At 40.7% G+C, this 6,031-nt stretch overlaps 2 pseudogenes; both read right to left on the reverse strand.

The window, feature by feature from the left end:
• Positions 1-3: 3 nt before the first annotated feature.
• LOC124375604 lies at positions 4-2,142 on the reverse strand (annotated as a pseudogene).
• A 3,269-nt stretch (positions 2,143-5,411) lies between these two features.
• LOC124396835 overlaps positions 5,412-6,031 on the reverse strand; it is a 22,957-nt pseudogene continuing 22,337 nt past the window's right edge.

Raw genomic sequence — 6,031 nt, forward strand, 5'->3', positions numbered from 1 at the left:
GATCTCCATAAGTGAAGAGAGCCATAGTGTACAGGGGACTTTTCCCCAAAAATTGCTTGAAATGTCTTAACTGTATTTTTATCTTCATCTGTAAATCTGCCTATTTTATTCACAACTAAAAAGACATGAGGTCCTGGAGCAGAGAATGGAATGCACAGTTTAATCCGACTGATCACCTCATCTGCAGATAATTCAGTATCAAACAGACCTGAGAGTCGATAACAGACACTTTTCTGCCATGAATAATTGTATGGGCTTTTTCACACCATGAGGTTACAGATGAAGAGGAGGTTTTAGATTCGAAAGCCCTTTTTCCAAGAATGGTGTTTCCTGTTGCACTCTTGCCCACACCGGTCTTTCCGATAAGCAGAATCCGAAGTTCATCACTGAATTCGCCTACTGTTAGAAAATAATAACTTAAATTTTTGTCGTGTGGCATGTTTGGGATATTTAATGTCATCTTACATTACTATACATACCTTGTTGACTTGAGGGGCTGCTCTGTTGCTTAACGATCTGTTGGATTAAGGCATTTTGAGTGGTATGTGTTAGTTGTTCAATGCAAAAATTACTGTAAGTACAATCATTATTAATGCAAATTTGGGCACAAACATCGAACATGTGTTGGGCATTTGTGTTCTACAATGCTTCATTATCTAATTATAATTAATCTTAAATTGAACATGTGTCACACAAGGGGCATATTAATGAAACATATTAATGGAAACAGAACTAAAACCAATCCTTAGCTCAAATTACTTTGTTTTAGTTTCTGATCATGCTCTCACTGTGTTCACATGATTTTGCTTTGACTTGACTGGTTTTCGTCTACCTCCTAAGAACATGCCAGTATTTAAACTGGTTATGAAAATTATAAATTAGCATGTGAAGCAGGGTGGGTGCGTGGGCAGGGTGTAAGGTTCATGGTTTTTCGATCTGGTCTTGTTTTCACATTTCCTCCTTCACGGTTTTGTCCTTGTATTGATGTTCACTAATTATGTGACAGTAGGTTACCTTCCTGTACATAAAACTTTAGGTTTAATATGATTCTTACCTGAAACCCAAAAGCAGAAACAACCACAAAAAATACCAACAATTTAGTAGAATGCATCCATGTCATGTACTTCTTTATGTGTCCTTTGAGCTTACTTTTGGAAACAGCCTGAGATTCAAAACCTAAATACATAAAAAAGCCTGAAAATATATATTTCAATAACCATGTAATGTAGCATGTATATTTTAATTAAAATTAATAAAAACAAATAATGATCTTAAACTTGATATATGACAATATTTTTTTAGAACATTTCATTCTGACCTGCCATTGTACTTGTAGAGCTCGCAGACTCGTGGCTGTGTCTAACAGAGGCAGTGTTGTTTTACCAGAAGGATCAGTTTCACTTTCATTTTCTGTTCCAGAGTAACACTTACACAAAACAGAATCTTAAGTTTCAGGACGTGACTAGGGTAAAAATAGGTGTGGTATTATTTCTGCTCTATTGAGTGAAAGAAAAAAAGAAAGCTAAAAAACATGTACACTGGTCATCTAAGAAATGTTGCATGGTTAATCCATTAAAGTGGGAGGTGTATGCAAATGCAGAATTTTATTTTAAACAAAATAAAAAAATAACCAAACACAGGGGAGGCACAAAAAGCTAGGTCAACATTATAGGAGAGTGGAACAATGGGTAAATACTAGGGCTGTCAATCGATTAATGTTGGTGGTTTTGTAATGCACTCCTTCAACTTGTCAAATGCATCTTCTTGCTGTTTGAGCCAACACCATTCGATATCTTTACAAGTCAGCTCTCGCAAGGATGCTAAAAGGTTGCTATAATTTGGAATAAACTTTCCAAGATAACTGACCATCCCTAGAAACTGTTGTAGGGCTTTAATATTTTCTGGGACCTCCATTTGTGTGATTGCTTTAATCTTAGAGGGTTCTGGCTTTAGTCCTTCAGGCGTGAACACATGGCCTATGTAGCATACCTCTGACAGCCAAAACTTGCATTTGAGAGGATTTAGTCTAAGGTTGACTTTTTGTGCACAATCCAGAACTTTCTTGAGATTATCATCATGTCCTCTCACCTTCCAAAATCTTGTTAAACAATGTTGTTAAAAACCCCACTTCCATCTCTCCTAAACATCTCCATGCTTCTACCGGTATGTCATCTGGTCCAACTGATTTTCCACTCTTCATCCTTTTAATCGCTGCTTTCACTTCCTCCTTACTAATCCTATCCACTTCCTGCTTCACCATCTCCACACCATCCAACCCTCTCTCTCTCATTTTCCTCACTTCTGTTTTTAACCTCTTTCTCTATGCTCTCCTGCACTTCCTCATTCCACCACCACGTCTCTTTGTCTTCCTTTCTATTTCCAGATGTCACAACAAGTACTTTTCTAGCTGCCTCCTCATCACTCCTGCAGTAGTTTCCCAATCATCCAGCACCTCTTCACCACCACCGAGCATCTCTCTGACCTCTTCCCTGAACCTCACCCTACACTCTTCCTCCTTCAGTTTCCACCATCTTATTCTTCTTTCAGTCCTCACTCTCCTCCTCTTCTTCTTTGCCTCCAAAACCATCTTACAGACCACCATCCGATGCTGTCTACACTGTCCCTTGCCAACACTTTACAGTCTCCAATCTCCTTCAGGTTGCATCTCCTGCATAGAACATAGTCCACCTGTGTGCACCTTCCTCCACTCTTATACGTCACCATATGATCCTCCTTCTTCTTAAAATACTTATTTACCATTGCCATTTCCATCCTTTTAGCAAAATCTACCACCATCTGCTTTTCCACATTCCTCTCCTTAAAGCCATACCTACCCATCACCTCCTCATCACCTCTGTTCCCTTCCCCTACATGTCCATTAAAGTCTGCCCCAATCACCAATCGTTCATTTCTAGGTACACCATCTACCAATTCATCCAATTCACTCCAGAATCTTTCCTTCTCCTCCATCTTACAGCCGACTTGTGGAGCATAGGCACTGATGACATTTATCATCATCCCTTCAACTTCCAGCTTCACGTTCATCACCCTATCAGAAACTGTCTTCACCTCCACTACACTCTTACTGTACTCTTCCTTCAGATTCACCCCTACACCATTTCTCTTTCCATCCACACTATAATAGAACAGTTTAAACCCACCTCCAATATTCCTGGCCTTACCCCTTTCCACTTGGTCTCCTGAACACACAACATATCTACCTTTCTCCTCTCCATCATATCAGCTAACTCTCTCCCTTTGCCAGTCATAGTACCAACATTTAAAGTACCAACCCTGACCTCTACTTCTCCTTTCCCCTTTCATCTCTGTAGACATCTTCCTCCTTTCCTTCTCCTCCTTCGGCCAACAGTAGCCCAATTTTCACCGGTACCCTGTTGGCTAATGATACCTCCGATTAATCGTGACCCGCATATTTGATTTGGCACATGTTTTACGCTGAATGCCCTTACTAACACAACCCTCCCCATTTATCCGGCTTGGGACCGGCACTAACAGTGCACTGGCTTATGCCTCCCTAATGGCTGGGTTAAGATAAAAAGGCAAATAATTATATTAATTAATAAATAAATTATAAATAATTCTATATATTATCCATCCATCATTAGTAATCATTATCATACTACATTCACCAAAGGAGACTATCATTAGTGTAAAGACAGTTCTCACACTGCAGACTACAGGAGTCTTTATTTGGGCTCATACATCTCGTGCTAGTGTATCCTCTTGTCTAAACAGGAAACAACTTTAGGTCAGCTTTCTCTCCAATGTGTGTATATACAGTGTAATTAGAGAGATACAATAAGAGAGAAACAGCATAGTATTCATGGTAATATCACACAAACACACACAACCACACACTACATAATAAATGTATCAGTTTTACCTTTTACTTTGCACACTTGTCCCAGACATTGTCTCTTAGAGGCGCTTCAAACACAATAAATCAAATGTAAACACTTCCTGTAGTTGCTCCATACTTCAAAAATCCAAAAACATTTTTGTGGTGGAAGTCTAACATTTAAGTTACATTAAATATACATTTGAAATGTAAATGGAACATACACAATACAAAACTGTAAAGAATTTTGACTAGATGTGAAAAAGACTCACCTAGAGTTTTCCAATAAACAAACAAACAATACGGTGGAATAATGGACTGCTTATATCAGCAGCAAATTATTTATTTATTAGTCTTACCACTTCCATCATTCACTCAATTCTACTACTGCAGGTGCCAACCCGCATGCAGCTCTTTGCCTGGTTCTTTGCCTCTTATGTTCATATTACGCTTGTGTTTTTTTTTTAATGTGCGTTCGCTTCGATGGAGTTCAATACTGTATTTTTAAGACTTAAATGATCGTGCCCCTACTGCAGACATGTCCAAAGTCCGTCCCCCGGCCAAATGCAGCCCGCATTCATATTTCCACTGGCCTGAAGCCTCTGTCATAAAATCACCACAAGATGGCAGGAAACTTGTTTTTTGCCCATTTCTAAAATGGCAACTGGAAGTGAGAAAAGGAAAGTTGACAGCGAGTGCCGCCGTTTCCAGGACAAGTGGAAATCGGAATTCTTTTTTTACTGAGTTACGAAACAACTGTGTCTGCCTAATTTTCCAAGAGACTGTGGCTGTGTTAAAGGAGTTCAATACAGGGGCACTACCAGACGAAACATGCTAAATACGACAAGCTAACTGGGAACCAGAGGTGGCAAAAGTACACACATCCTTTACTTAAGTAGGAGTACAGATACTCACGTTTTAAAATACTTGGTTAAAAGTTGAAGTACTGATTATACTTTTTTACTCAAGTGAAAGTAAAGTCTTTGCTCGGACATGTACTTAAGTAAAAGTAGTTCTCTTTCAAACATTCGTCGGTATCTCACTATGGGAATCACTATATCTCACTATGGGAATCGAAAGTGCTGCCGCACTGCGCTCTTTTCCGCCAAGGGTCTGGAGCACCAATGCAGTCATGCTATGAATAAAGGAGACCCATGTCTCTCTCCAAGACTGCTTCTCAAGCACAGTGCAGCTGGCGAGAGTTAATGGACGAGGTTTCTTCTGTCCTTCCTTCACTCTTGAATCGAACCCTTTAATGGGTAACAAGGGTGAGGAAGAGGAAGATGATGGGGTTGCTAATTTTTGGAGGAAGATATGCTTGGTGTCTAAAAAACCAACACGCCCCTGGTGGGCTCGAACCACCAACCTTTCGTTAACAGCCGAACGCGCTAACCGACATACCACAGAGACCTGTCCGAGCGCTCCATTTGGCGGACTAAAAAGCCACATTGGCGCTGATGGTCCTTAACTCGCCAAACGGTTGCCGGCAGGTTGTTTGACCGCGCCCGTGCAAGTGCTTTCATGGAACAGGGCGGAACAGCCAACGTGCCCGCTAGCTCAGTCGGTAGAGCATGAGACTTAATCTCAGGGTCGGGTTCGAGCCCCTGGGCGTGGATACCTTTACATTCTCGTGCTGAGACGACAAAGGATTGGGTTCATCTTTGGTGACACCTCCGAATCTGTTAAGCCACTGGTATTCGCTGAGTCTCTGCCGTGCGCGTGGTCACGTGATAGCACGTGCAACAAACCTCTGGTTTGTCAAACTGCGGCAAGCTCTCAGTCAAAATATCATGAGACGCAAAACAGTTTTTGCAAGCACCTTTCACACTGCGCTGAAACAGGGAAACCTCTTTGAATTTCACATCCACCTAACCTCTTGGCCATCGCAGAAGAAGGTCTCTGCCCCATTTAATCCCTGAACATAATTACAAAAATGAGCTCAGCAGAAGAGGCAATAGCAACTGCTCTATTGACACTCTGGAGTTGACACATGGTAAGAAGTCTTCAATGCTGCACAAGGAAACCTTGTTAGATTTCAAAACCAACACCTTGACCACTGGGGCTTTACATTAAGTCTTATTAAAAAGTCATCATGTTAGATTGTTCTGCCTCACCTGAATACCTCACATCCCAAATATTCTGAAGAAATGCTTTGAATGACCTGCATAACAT

The sequence above is a fragment of the Silurus meridionalis genome, chromosome 2, assembly GCF_014805685.1.
Source record: "Silurus meridionalis isolate SWU-2019-XX chromosome 2, ASM1480568v1, whole genome shotgun sequence".
NCBI classification, from domain to species: Eukaryota; Metazoa; Chordata; class Actinopteri; order Siluriformes; family Siluridae; genus Silurus; species Silurus meridionalis.